This window comes from Malaclemys terrapin, chromosome 8 (genome assembly GCF_027887155.1).
Source record: "Malaclemys terrapin pileata isolate rMalTer1 chromosome 8, rMalTer1.hap1, whole genome shotgun sequence".
Classification (NCBI taxonomy): Eukaryota; Metazoa; Chordata; order Testudines; family Emydidae; genus Malaclemys; species Malaclemys terrapin.
The window spans coordinates 40,309,611-40,324,633 of NC_071512.1; the positions used below are offsets into that span (position 1 = coordinate 40,309,611).

The following is a 15,023-nucleotide window of genomic DNA, read 5'->3' on the forward strand; positions in this document are numbered from 1 at the left end:
TTTCCAGGGACTGAAGTAAGGCTGGAGTAAGTCTGTAGTTCCCTGGATTCTCCTTCCCTTTTTTGAAGATGGGCACTATATTTGTCTTTTTCCAGTTTTCCAGGACCTCCCCCGATCGCTAGAGTTTTCAAAGATAATGGCCAATGGCTCTGCAATCACATCAGCCAACTCCCTCAGCACCCTCGGATGCATAAGATCTGGACCCACGGACTTATGCATGTCCAGCTTTTCTAAATAGTCCTTAATTTGTTCTTTCAGCACTGAGGGCTGCTCCTCCCCATACTGTGCTGCCCAGTGCAGCAGTCTGGGAGCTGACCTTGTCTGTGAAGACCAAGGCAAAAAAAGCATTGAGTACTTCAGCTTTTTCCACATCATCTGTCACTAGATTGCCTCCCCCATTCAGTAAGGGTCCCACACTTTCCCTGACCTTTTTCTTGTTGCTTACATACCTTCTTGTTACCCTTCACATCCCTTATTAGTTGTAATTCCAATTGTGCTTTGGCCTTCCTGATTATACGCCTGCATGCTCGAGCAATATTTTTATACTCCTCCCTGGTCATCTGTCCAAGTTTCCACTTCTTGTAAGCTTCCTTCTTGTGTTTAAGTTCACCAAAGATTTCTCTGTTAAGCCAAGCTGGTCGCCTGGCATATTTGCTATTCTTTCTGCACATTGGGATGGGTTTGTTCCTGCACCCTCAACAAGGCTTCTTTAAAATACAACCAGCTCTCTTGGACGCCTTTCCCCCTCCAAGATCCCTTTGTAGCTCTTCGCAGTCTGCTTTTGACTTAACTATCTTGAGTAGTTTTGTATAATCTGCAAATTTTGCCACCTCACTGTTTACCTCCTTTTTCCAGATCATTTATGAATATGTTGAATAGTACTGGTCCCAGTACAGACCCCTGGGAGACACCACTATTTACCTCTCTCCATTCTTAAAACTGATCACTTATTCCTACCCTTTGTTTCCTATCTTTTAACCAGTTACTGATCCATGAGAGGACCTTCCCTCTTATCCCATGACAGGTCACTTTCTCCCAGGTACTTAGATGCCTCACTTCCATTGAGGCTCTGGTCCTAGGGGCCCAAGTTTCCACCAGTGTCATGTGCAAAGCCACCTCCACTCTGATGCTGCCAAGCTACTTACTGCATCATTTATATTAAGCCCTGGTGGAATCCTCAAACTGCATGCCCCTGCCCTGCCTATGTCACCCAATCTATCCTGGACAAAAATGCGCTGAGGGGAGAAAGCATGTGTGAACCCATCCCCACCCCCCTTGCCTAGCAGATAAGGCACTCACCTGAGATGCAGGAAACATCCACCCACATGCTGAATAATCAGCTGAACAGGAGCTCCCAGCGCAATACTGTGGCCAAAAGAGCTAATGGGATCCTGGGATGCATAACAGGGGAATATTGAGTAGTAGCAGAGAGGTTATTTTACCTCTGGATTTGTCAGTGGTGTGACCGATGCTGAATCCTGTGTCCAGTTCTGCGGCTCACAACTCAAGAAGGATGTTGATAGATTGGAGAGGGGTCAGAGAAAAGCCATGACTATGATTAAAGGTTTAGAAAACCTGCCTTACAGTGATAAACTCAAGAAGCTCAATCTATTTATCTTAACAAAGAAAGTTAAGGGCAGACTTGATCACAGTCTGTAAGGACCTACATGGGAAACAGATATTTAACAATGGGCTCTTCAGTCTCACAGAGAAAGATCTAACATGATCCTATGGTCTGAAGCTGAAGCTAGACAAATTGAGACTGGAAATAGGGTAAATTTTTGACCGTGAGGGTAATTAACCACTGGAACAATTTACCAAGGGTCGTGATAGGTTCTCCACCACTGATAACACTGCTCTACAGCCAAAATGCTTCTGAAATAAATGTAGTCAAACTTTACTAATTCTGGGTCACTGAGAACGAAAATGATGCTTAAAATTGTTGATTGTCTCTAGTTTTCAAGATATGCTATTGGGTCAGTATATATGACCCTTGACTTGGGAATGGCGGAGGTTAAGTGAGTTATAAAGGGAGGGGATCTCAATTTAAACCAGAAATGACTAAAATACATCTTTGACTGGATCTATGAATAAATCTATGACTGGGTTTGGACAGTACTTGCTTTTTAGGCAAAACAATGAATGATGCAATCTGAAGCTGGTATTGCCTCATTCATACATGATATGAATTGCATCATGTTATTCCTAGAAGTCATGGATGATGCAATCATAACGAAGCTTACATCACTCTGCTGAACAAATTGCCCTACATCAGCTCTAGAAATCATACAGTGTCGTGCTCTCTTATTTGTCAATGTTTGATTTTGCAAAGGGACACATTTCTGTTTAGCCAAAGTGAGCAGAGATGCCTCGTACTTGTGTGAACAGTGCAGATAACTTCCATTATGTTTGTGGTGAAGTGACTTTTGCATCACAAAAGTGCAGTATAACCACTATGATTAAGAAAGCCTATCACCTTTATTTTGGCTGCAAAATTGGAGATCAGGACAAGAAGTGGGCCCCACACATATGCTGCAACACTTGTGCAACAAATCTTGACCAGTGGTTGAACAGGAAAAGGAAATCTATGCCTTTTGCAGTGCCAATGATTTGGAGAGAGCCAACAGATCATACCAGCAATTGTTACTTCTGCATGGTGCCTCCAGTTGGGAAAGGTGTGTCAAAGAAGAAAAAGTGGATTGTGTATTATCCAAACATTCCATCAGCTATACGCCCAGTACCCCACGGAGAAGAACTGCCGGTTCCTGATGCACCAAAATCATTCTCACTTGAGTCAGACGAGTAAGAGGAAGAGGATGAAACTTCTGGTCCTGAACCATCAATGTCACAGGACCCACATTTTCTCCCATCCTCCTCCTCTGAACCACACCTCATAACACAAGGTGAACTGAATGACCTTGTCAGGGATTTGGAACTACCCAAGAGTAAGGCAGAGCTGTTGGGCTCCAGACTACAGCAGTGGAAGCTCCTGGCAGGTGATGTTAGGGTTTCCATGTTCCGTGACCATCAAAAGGATCTTGTCCCATTCTTCTTCATGGAAGGTGATCTTGTAGCCTGCAACAACATTGATGGTGTGATGGCAGCCCTCAACATCATTAACGATCCAGATGAATGGAGACTGTTCATTGATTCATCGAAGACGAGTCTTAAAACTGTTTTACTCCATAATGGCAATGTTTTGCCATCAATTCCAGTTGGTCATGCAGTCCATATGAAGGAAACCTATGACAACATGAAACAACTTTTGAGGTGCATAAACTATGACCAACATCAGTGCCAGTGTTGTGGCGATTTGAAGGTTGTTGTTCTCTTGCTTGGTCTGCAGACTGGATACACAAAGTACTGCTGTTTTCTCTGCGAATGGGATAGTCGTGCAAGAGATTCCCACTACATCAAGAAAGATTGGCCACTCCGACAGTCATTGGAGCCTGGGAGGAAAAGTGTTCAGCATCCACCACTTGTTGAATCAAGGAAGATTTTGTTACCACCCTTACACATCAAGCTGGGTCTGATGAAGAACTTTGTCAAGGCCATTGACAAAACACAAGCAGCTTTCAAGTACCTCCGTGGAAAATTTCCAAGGTTAAGTGAAGCTAAGATAAAGGAAGGTGTCTTTGTTGGTCCTCAGATTCGTGAACTTCTTCGAGATGATGCATTTGACCATGCACTGCATGGCAAGGAAAAGACAGCATGGAAAGCCTTCCAGTAAGTGGCAATAAATTTTCTCGGAAACAACAAGGCAGACAACTACAGGTTGTTGGTGGAAAACCTCCTCAAGGCATACAAAAGCCTTGGTTGCAATATGTCACTAAATATACATTTTTTGCACTCTCATCTAGATTTTTTTCCACCGAACTGCGGAGCAGTGAGCGACAAGCACGGCGAGCAATTTCACCAGGACATTGCAACAATGGAGAAACGGAGCCCATCAATGCTTGCAGACTATTGCTGGACAGTGACAAGAGATGCTCCATTTAATGAATACAAGAGACAAGCCAAGAAGCGCCGAGTAGACACTGAATAGGACTAAACTATGTACATAATAGTTTGTTGCCTTTTGTTTCATGATACATTTTATTTATATAACCCTTTTGCTGATTTTTAAAGAGTTACATAAACAGGACAGGTGAAATATTTATCATGTAAAGCAACCATAAACACATGAAAAGACCTAGGTTTACAATTTATGATTAAAACTCTACTATCTACACAATATACATAGACATAAAATGTAAAAACTTAAATATCTTAGAAACAGTAGCCAATCAGTTGTTTTAATTGTCATATTTGAATTCAGCACATCAAAATACATAATAAATAGCACATTTTATCTGTGAAGCAGACGACTTCTCAAAAATTGTAGACCAGTGTAATTTTTAAATCAAGATTGGATCGTTTTCAAAAGAGATGCTTTCATGCAAAAAGGAATTGCTATAGGGAAGTCCTCTGGCCTCTGTCACATAGGAGGTCAGTCTCTCAGTCTCTGCTGTTGGAGCTGTTCCACCTGGGCCTGTGAAAGAGAAAGGTGTGAGAGAGAGGATAAGGTCTCTATGGCAGGGGACAAGGGATGGGGGAGAGTCAGGCTCAAGTCCCTGCTATAAATCATACTGAATGTGGGTTGAAAGCAGGTCTCTCAGAGCCCAGGGCCGGGCCCTCCCCACCTGACTCCGGGAGAGGGCCACACTTAAGAATCCTGGGCAGGGGATTGCTATCTGGGAGGGTGGGGCTCAGGTCTCGACATTCCTAGAGGCCCACTTGGCATGCTGGCATCTGTGATTCCCTTCTAGGCTCCTTAGAGCTTCCCACGCACTGTGCAGGAGCCTGTCACCCAACACACGGCTGCGAATTCCACTGGCTGGTAATGCGGCTGGGCCAGGTGTTGCAATGCCCACATCACCTCTGTGAGGCCAGCCAGGGGCACACTGGGATTCTGTATAGGCTGACCAGACAGCAAGTATGAAAAATCAGGACAGAGGGTGGGGGGTAATAGACGCCTATATATGACAAAGCCCCAAAAATCGGGACATCTGGTCACCCTAACTCTGTAGCAGAGCAGAGCAGTGATCCCAGGCAGCCCAAATCCCAAACCACTGTCTTTCCCATGGCCTGTCTCCTTCCTGGACATGTCCACTCTGCTCCTGGGTCCCAGTGCCTTCCACGTGGGCAGCAGCCCCTGGTGCATCTCATAACTGCTACAGGGAAGTCCTCTGGCCTCTGTCACACAGGAGGTCAGTCTCTGCTGTTGGAGCTGTTCCACCTGAGCCTGTGAAAGAGACAGGGTGAAAGACAGAGGACAAGGTATCTATGGCAGGGGACAAGGGATGGGGGAGAGTCAGGCTCCTCTGGACCCTGTCCCTTGGTTTCCCACTGCCAGGAACCAGCTGTCACATAGCCTGGAGGGCCTGTGCAGAGAGCAAGCGATAGAGGCTGCTGCTGCTGCACTGTCCCTGATGGCCCCATCTGGGACACCTATAGGAACAGGGCAGGCTGGGGGCAAGACCAGTGTTATTTCAACTGTCCCTGAACTGCGGCCAAAGAATCAGGAATGGTATATGCACGGTGGTGTGTGTGTGAAGAGAGTTTGCCGGGTGTGCGCCCACAGGTACACCCAGTGCATGTGCGGTGATCAGGAGTGGGCACAGGAGCAGTGTGTGAACCCATCCATACAGTGAACACGTGCAGTGTGTGCCTGCAGTGCCTGGCTGATGTAAGCAGGGCCTGAATGAGTTTTCCCCTGACAACTAGCTGGGAGGGGGAGAGACTTCAGGAGCAAACTGTATTTACATGAACACACCTGCTCTGCCCAGATATCCAGCAGATAAAGGGGTGTTGCTCAAAGCGATAAACTTTGGCTGGTGTAGTAATGTTGTTGTCTTTATTGTATGAATAAAGGGAAGCAGAATTGTGCTTAACCTGTCCCAAATGAAGGGACTCAAGTGCCAAACCCCTTGAAGGGAAGAGTGGTGGGGACAGATATCCTAGCTAGGAGGACTGGACTCTCCCTAAGGGTTTCTCCTCTGGTTTAATTTGTTCTTCCACACTGTTCAAAGATAGAGCTAAATGGGCTCCAGTAGGAGCCTTTTGTTGTTTTAAGTGCTCTAAAGAGCTGGCAATCACTTGTGGTGGGACAGTGTCTGCCCAGTCTCAGAGCTAACAATCACAAAGCGCTGAGTGCAACCTCAAGAGACTGACCTGCAGAGGTCACAGCAGAGAGGCAGGTGGCAGAAGTTACTGGTAAGTGGAACAAGCTGCTGGCAGGGTGGCCAGCCAGAGCAAATGCTCAGATGGAGGAGCACACAAGGTGCCTTTTCCCCAGGTGGGGGATGAACTCACATAGATGCACCTCTGAACCCTGGGTCCTCACTAACCAGGGACAACCAGAGTGAGTGGGGTATGGTGAGGGAGCATAGAGGGGCACAGAAAAGGAACTGTTGGTTGTAGAACTCAAGAACATGAGGCAGAAGACTCTGCCCCATGCACACTGGAGTGGGTGTCCTGCTCACAGTTTTATGATTATGAATCTTGCTTGTGGCATTTTCCCTAATTAATGTCAGTTGACTTTCTTTTTCTACACTCAGACTCTGTGCTTGCAAGCAGGGACGTATTCCCTCTCAGAGGCACCCAGGTGTGATGTGTAACTTTCCCAGGTTACTGGGTGGGGGCTCAAGCCAGTTCTGTGTTGTATTGTTTAAAAGGAACCCCTAGATATTGAACCTGGCCCTGGTTGCTGCCGGCTCCACCTGGCAGAAGGGTTACACACCCCAGCTTATGTGCTCCCTGCTCACTTATCTTTACCCCCCTGTCCTTGCCCCACTAACGGGAGCAGCTCTGATGAGCATGCCACTCCATACATCCTGGTCCCTGGGGCCCAAGCCTGCAAGGGGAGTCCAGACAACCCTGGCAAAGGGAATGGGTTGCTGCACCAGCTCATACTGCTAGTCCTTAAAATGTGCTCTGCAGAGGCTCACAGTGCTTTACAAGGGCAGAGCAGGGCTCTGAGCTCTTACAGGTGGGAATATGGCACTGAGCTGAGAGACTTGCCCAAGGTCAACCAGAGACCCTCAGCCCATGCCCTACGTCCTGCTTGTCAATTGCTACATCCCCACAGGACCTAATTCCACAGCTCTGTGACTGCAGGGGGCCCCAAAGGGGAGCTGTGGGGTCCCAATAGGGCTGGTGTTAACAGCTGTGCGTGGCCATGGGGAAAGGGGCACTTTGGGATTCCAACAGGGCTGGTGCTAACAGCTGTGTGTGGCCCCGGGGAAAGGGATGCTGTGAAGTGTGCAGTTACACACTGCAGTGCTCTAGTGCCTGGGTCTGTGCTGCACCAGGACAGTCCTGTGCCGTATGCCAGGCAGGGAAGAGCTGTGGGCCCTGCTTTGACCCAAGCGCCAAGAGTATGGTAAAGTGAGAGCCCTTGCCTGCAAGGGCATGTGAGCGGGAAGTTGGGGGCATGGCCCCCATTAACCTGCACAGGCACATCCTGCTGGGAACCCAGACAGTACTGTCTACTGTACCTCAGAGCGCCGCTTCTGGGGCTGTGTAGCTCTGCTGTGCAACGGGCAGTGGCTGCAGAATATTTCTCACAGTGGGGGCCCGTTGTTTGTGTTCAAACCTGCAATCAGTGGCTGAAGCCAGCACCTGGAGATGGAGTCAAAGAGGAGAATGCTGTCCCCCAAAGAGGAGCAATGGAAGCGTCTCCACCCCAGATTTCTGGCAGGACAGAGGGGCAGGGGGCGATGAAAGGCTGAGCTGATGTGGCTTCCTGCCTCCTCTCCACGAACACTGTCTCCTTTCCACCAACCCCGTCTCCTCCGTGCCACCAATCCTATCTCTCCTATGCCACCAACCCCACCTCCACTATCCCATCAACCCCTCCTCCTCTGTGCCACCAACCCTGCCATCTCTGTGCCACAAACCCCCCTCCTCTGTTTCATCAACCCCATCTCCTCTACATCAACCTTGCCTCCTCTATGCTACCAGCCCTGTCTCTGCCACGAACCCTGCCTCTTCTATGCCACCAATCTTGCCTCCTCTCCATCAACCCTGCCTTCTCTCCACCAACCCTGCCGCCTGCATGCCACTATCCCTGTCTCCTTTCCACCAGCCCTGCATCTCTCCAACCCTGTCTCCTCTCCCTGAACACTGCCTCCTTTCCCCCAACCCCGTCTTCTCTCCACCAACCCAACCTCCAGTGTGCCATCAACCCTGCCTCCTCTATTCCATCAACTCTGCCTCCTCTGTGACACCAACCCCGCCTCCTCTGTTCCACCAACCTTGCTTCCTCTGTACTACCAACCCCCTCCTCTGTGCCACCAACCATACAACCTCAGTGCCACCAACCCCTCTTCCTCTTTGCTGCCAATCCCAACTCCTCTATGCCACCAACCCCACATTCTCTGACACCATCCCCACCTCCTCTGTTCTACCAGCCCCACCTCCTTTGTGTCGACAACCCTCCCTCCTCTCCATCTATCCCGCTTCCTTTATCGTATCATAGAATCATAGAATATCAGGGTTGGAAGGGACCTCAGGAGGTCATCTAGTCCAACCCCCTACTCAAAGCAGGTCCAATCACCAACTAAATCATCCCAGCCAGGGCTTTGTCAAGCCTGACCTTAAAAACCTCTAAGGAAGGAGATTCCAACACCTCCCTAGGTAACCCATTCCAGTGCTTCTCCACCTCCTAGTGAAAAAGTTTTTCCTAATATCCAACCTAAACCTCCCCCACTGCAACTTGAGACCATTACTCCTTGTTCTGTCATCTGGTACCACTGAGAACAGTGAAAAGATCCATCCTCTTTGGAACCCCCTTTCAGTTAGTTGAAAGCAGCTAAAGCAGCTATCAAATCCCCTCCCTCATTCTTCTTTTCCACAGACTAAATAATCCCAGTTCCCTCTATGCCACTAACCCTGCCTTCTCTATGCTACCATCCCTGCCTCCTCTGTTCTACCAGCCCCACCTCCTCTCTTCACAAGCCCCACTGCCACCAACCCCGACTCCTCTGCACCAACCCAACCTCCTCTGTGCCATGAACCCAGCCTCCTCTATGACACCAACCCTGCTTCATCTGTTCCACCAACCCTGTCTCCTCTTTCCCGTGAACCCTGCCTCCTCTGTGCCACCAGACCCACCTCCTCTAAGCCACCAACCTTGCCCCCTCTCCCCCTCTCCCACCTCCTCTGTTCCACCAAACCCATCTCCTCTCCACCAACCCTGCCTCCTCGACACCAACCCTGCCTCCTCTATGCCATCAATCCCCCGTCCTCTCCACCAACTCTGCCTCCTCCGTGCTAACAAACCTGCCTACTCTTCACCAACCCCACCTCCTCTGTGCAATCAACCTCACCTCCTGTATTCCATCAACGCCACCTCCTCTGTTCCACCAACTCCATCTCCTCTCCACTAACTCTGCTTCCTCTCCACCAACCATACCTCCTCTACAGCAGGCTTGCACAACATGCGGCCCGGGGGCCGCATGCGGCCTGCCTGGGCTCACTGTACGGCCCCCGGGGGGTGAGTAGGTGGGCTCACTGTGTGGCCGGCGGGGGAGGGAGTAGGCAAGCAGCGGGTGAGGGAGGGGGGCTGAGGAGGCGAGCGGGCGGGCAGTGGCGGGGGGTGAGTAGGCGAGCTGGAGGGGTGGGGGCTGAGGAGGCAAGCGGGCGGGCAGTGGCGGGGGGACAGGTGAGCCGGCGGCGGGGGAGGAAGCAGCTGAGGAGGTGAGCAGGTGGGCAGTGGCAGGAGGTGAGTAGGCGAGCTGGGAGGGGTGGAGTGCTGAGGAGGTGAGCAGGTGGGCAGTGGCAGGGGGCAGGTGAGCCGGTGGCAGTGGCGGGGAGCTGAGTAGGTGAGCCAGGGTGGTGGGGAGCTGAGGAGGCGAGCGGCGAGTCGGTGGCTGACCTGTTCTACTGATCTGGTCTGGCTCCCATCCCTTCTCCAAGGGTTGCAGCTGTCTGGAGGTGCCTGCCTTCCACGCCTTCCTCATTCACACCTCATTCATTCAACAAGGCAATTGATTACAAAGTTGGGGGAAGATCTTATTCTACTTCTAGCCAGAGGTGAAAGTAAGCCAGTAAGGTCGGGTATGGTGTACCGGTAAGAGCCAGTACGCCGTGCCGGACCACACCGGCTTCCGCGGTGGGGATTTAAAGGCGGGGAGCCCAGAGCCCTTTAAATCCCGCCCGCAGCTTGGCGCCCAGGCTGGGGCTGAGATTTAAAGGGCTCGGAGCTCCCTGCCGCTGCGGGGAGCCCAGAGCCCTTTAAATCTCGCCCACAGCCCAGCAGCCGGGCTCAGGCAGGGATTCAAAAGTCCCGGAGCTCCCATGGCTGCGGGGAGCCCCGAGCCCTTTAATTTGCCCCTGAGCCCCAGGGGCTCCCAGCCACCTCTGCAGCTGGAGCCCCGGGTTGATTTAAAGGCCCTGGGGCTCCCAGCCAGTGCCCCAGGGCCTTTAAATCTTGAGGCCCCGCCTCTTCTGGTTGAGAACACACCTCTTCCGGATGAGGCCACGCCCCCCTCAGGACTCCAGCAGTACCGGTAAGTCCTGTAAGTTATTTTCACCCCTGCTTCTAGCAAAAAGACATTTTTCTTTTACCTTAATTATACTACCTTAGGAGCCAGCTATAACATATTATCAAGGTTCAATACTGCTGTTTCAGCAGGACGGTGCTGGGGAAGGAGAATTTTTTTCCACGGGGCAGGCGGCGCTGGGGGGGGGGTTGTTTCAGGGGGCTGGGCGGCGCTTGGGGGGGGGGTTCAGCGGGGCCGGAGGGGTTTGACCCTCAGCTGTTTTCTTTGGAGTAATATGGCCCTCGCCGCTTTACGAGTTGTGCAGACCTGCTCTACAGCAAAGCTGCCTCCTCTATGTTACCAACCCCGCCTCCTCTGTGTACAACCTGTCTCCTCTGTGCCACCAACGCTGCCCTGTCTCCAGCAACCTCACCTCCTCTATTCCACCAATCCTGCCTTCTCAATTCCAGCAGCCCCGCCACCTCTGTGCCACCAACCCCACCTCCTTGCCACCAACTTCGCCTCCTCCCCACTAGTCCCACCTCTTCTGTGCCACCAACCCAACCCTGCCTCTTCTCCACCAACCATGCAGCCTTACTGCACATCTGTTACATTTTCCTCCATGCGTCTTCATGCTTTCTTGCACACCGTCCTTTTGGAGAATTGCCCCATGCACACCCACAACCTCCCTCTTTGTCCCTTTCAAGCCCCTCCCCTCTGCCATGAAGCATAGCAGAGTCTGAACAGTGGCTCAGGAACTGGTGTGTTGTGAGCACTACTCATCATGCTGTCTGTGTTTGTGTTCCCCATGTGCTCATCTGCTTTCACAGGGGCTGGTGTCAGTGGAGCTGGGATAGTTCCCTTCTGTTATCAGTTTGGTCTATTTAAGATACAGGCCTGGTCTGACAGTGTATGGGCATGCTTCTGTGTTTACCCTGTAGAAATGCAATCAGTTCCATCCTTGGGTGGCAGTGTATGTACCTGCCCAGCCACTGCTCCTCTCCATAACCTGGCAATTGCTGGGCAGGAGCTTGAGGAGCCTGGCAAGAAAAGTGTGTCTTCTCCATTTGTGTTGTGTTAGCACTGTGTACTGTTTTGTCTGATTATGAGGGTATAATCTGCAGGCAGCAGCTACACCCAAGAGATGATTCTTAGACAAGTTTAGGAAGAACAGATGTTACCAGTGATAAGCTCAAAGTCTAAAAAAGAACTGCATCACAGCTGAAAATAAGCATTGCTTGGAAGCTAACGTCCTGTACTTTGTTATAAATAGAATGTGTGACTGTGCAATAATGCTCTCTAGTGATCTTGAACACTGGGACCTAAGACAGAGCTCACAAAACACCCCATATAGCTAATGGAGAGGAAGTAGAGAGGAAGAGCATTTACCACAGAGGCCATGGGCAGGAGGCACCGAGAGAAAGCCTGCTCAAGAAAACTCCAGTAGGCCTAGGGGGAAACAAGGTGCAGATGTGGCTGGTTTCACCTCTGCTCAGGAGACCAAGAACAGTTGATAACGTTGGTGGGGAACAGAGACAAAGGGACACAGTGAATTTAATAAAACACAGTAAATGAGTAAACAATAGGGGTTTCTATTTTTTTAAAGGATTTATTCATAAAGCTGCAGCAGTAGCAAACCCCAATCCCTGTCCTGTCAGCCTTGAAATGTGTTTTTAAAAGAAATTAGAACATGGTCTGAATTTGAACACTACAAACTAAACAGTAGCAACGAAAGGAGAGAGAAAGATGGAGCCCTTTTAAAATTTGCCATCCCTGAAATAAAAATAAGACTAAAGTAATGTTTGGGAGATGAACAGAAAGTGCATCCCAAGTGAATACTTGCCAATCTGACAAAAAAGCTTGCAATTTTTTAAATAATGGCAACTGTTTATTTTTTTTTCATTTTCTTCCTACTTTGAAACAGCTGAATTGTTTTTGCTCAAGCTTTCCAAAATAATTCACCCCCAGGCTAATACCAGAGCTGGAAATTTCAGCCCAAAAAATAAAAGTTGGCGAAAGTGATGAACAACTGGCTCCAAGTGCGTAGAATGGAAACGCTTCCCAACAGCCCCTGCAACGATGGATCCTGTGGTGCTGTGTATCACACTTTACCAGAGAGGCACCTTTTGCATTATGAGGCACATTATTGAAACTGTTGTTTCTCTGCTTTGCCTCTTGGGCCTCAGAAGTCACTTCCAGTCCTGCTTCAGAAGCTTCTTCCCCCTGCACTCCGTGATCTGATGTAGCCTCCCTATTAATACCCACCATATTCCTTCAGGAAACAGCTAATAGCAACCTATCCATGGCTCATCCAAGCAACGCTGGCCACACCGCACTCTGGGGACATTCGGTCTGTTCTAGATCTGGTTGACTTTGTTTGTATCTTTACACCTTACCTGCACTGAATGGCACAGGCTAAAACCACCTGAGCTTTATTGACAACTTCCTCCACTGCTAGCGCCAAATAGCTGCACCATTAGTGAATTAAGGCTGCAAGGTCTGCCAGTATAGACATGGCTTTGGGCCCCAATCCTGCATGGTGCACTGTGCAGGCAGCTCCCTGTTTCCGCATGGAGCTCACTGACCTCAAAGGGGCAGAGATCTGCCTGTGTGTGCCCTTTGGGGCAGGGATCTGTGGGAGCCCAGAGCTGCACAGCATTGTGTACATTTCTGGTGACAATGCCTCGTAAATGGAGCTGCTTCTCTGGTCAATGTCTAGTCTGTAATGTTATGTGGTGCTGTGACAAGATGGACTAGGTCCAGAGGCCCCCTGCTGGAGGCCTCATGGCCCTGCATCACCCTGCTCCAGAATAAAGTAGTAGAGATGTCCTTCAGACAGCCTAGAGTGGCTGCAAAGAAGCAACCAATAGGGGCTGCTGGACTGACCAATCTGGGGCCAGAAGGACCATATAAAAGGCAAGCAGCAGAGCAGGGAGTTTAGTTCCTGCCTGGAGCTTGAAGAGGGAGGACCAATTGCCTGGCTGGCTGGCTGGCTGAGCAGCAGGACCATGGACAGATCAGTGCAGGCTGGCTGAGCCTGGGGGGATTGAGCCCCAGAACCTGGTCTGACCAGGTGAGGGCACTGAAATGAGCACAGCTGGTCTGGTCACAGACTGAGCCTAGGGAGGACTGCTGAAAGGACACCAGCTGTGGGTACCGAGATGGGTCCAGTTGGGTTGTTGAAGAAGACAGGGCCCCTGGGAAGAAACCTTAGAGCTATTGCCTCATATCAGGGCTGGGGGAAGAACCCAAGAGGGGGGGGACAGTGAATATGGCTCAGCCAGAGGGCTGAGTCGCTGAAGACCCACTCAAAAGAACTGTGATTGCAGGCACTATCAGCCACGGAAGAGGGTGCTCGTGAGAGGCGGGTCTGACCCCCTTACAGGTGCATATAAACAATTAAAACTAATGTTAGTTACTTGTTCCTTAGAAAACACAGCATGGTCCATGGTGGAATGGATCGTTTCTTCGGCCCACAATGAAAAGTGCAGTAACAATTCTATTCATAGCGAAATGTGAGTTAGCTTAGCATTAAGGGGACCAGAGAAAGTACCATTTGCTGTATGTATGCAAAAAGATGTATGAATTTGAAAAAAATATCCTACATAGATAAAAATGACCAAATTATGACTTCCAGTTTCCTCCATATGTTCCTGTCTATCTCCCTCCAGTCATCCCACATGACCTTAACTCTGACCTGTGCTTTTTGAGTATGGTAAAGCTATCTCTGGGCTGGAATGCATGGAAAGAGGTCCTGGAGTAATTTATGAGTGCCATATTGGATTGCATCTGTGATTCATTTAGGCCATGGTCTTGCCTTGTGTATGTTGAATGGCAGTGGCCAGGTCCAGGGGAAGGTGCAAAACCACCAGGAATGGACCATTGTAGAGTATAAACCCACCGGGGATGTTCTACTGAACCTGGGTAGTAAGAAGTTGTCATGCCCTGACTCCTGAGGATTTATATTCTCGCTCTCTAATAATAATAATAAATGACGTTAAAAGAACATTATTAAGATTACAAAGTGAAGAACTTGAGAGTTAGGATTCAACAGAATTGAGGCTTCCAGTGAAAACTGGGCTCAGCCCCCTGTGCATATATAGTTCATAGAATATCAGGGTTGGAAGGGACCTCAGGAGGTCATCTAGTCCAACCCCCTGCTCAAAGCAGGACCAATTCCCAACTAAATCATCCCAGCCAGGACTTTGTCAAGCCTGACCTTAAAAACCGCTAAGGAAAGAGATTCCACCACCTCCCTAGGTAACCCATTCCAGTGCTTCACCACCCTCCTAGTGGAAAAAGTTTTTCCTAATATCCAACCTAAACGTCCCCAACTGCAACTTGAGACCATTACTCCTTGTTCTGTCATCTGCTACCACTGAGAAGAGTCTAGATCCATCCTCTTTGGAACCCCCTTTCAGGTAGCTGAAAGCAGCTATCAAATCCCCCCTCATTCTTGTCTTCTGCAGACTAAACAATCCCAGTTCCCTCAGCCTC

General features: G+C 49.7%; 1 long non-coding RNA gene across 1 annotated transcript in view; it reads right to left on the reverse strand.

Annotated features, from left to right (window-relative positions):
* Positions 1-5,061: 5,061 nt before the first annotated feature.
* Positions 5,062-15,023, reverse strand: part of LOC128842449 (uncharacterized) — a 51,116-nt gene continuing 41,154 nt past the window's right edge. The window contains exons 2-3 of the long non-coding RNA XR_008446006.1: positions 7,539-7,662; positions 5,062-5,284 (exon numbers count right to left, since the gene is read on the reverse strand). This is a non-coding gene — a long non-coding RNA (uncharacterized LOC128842449). The remainder of the gene's footprint in view (positions 5,285-7,538; positions 7,663-15,023) is intronic.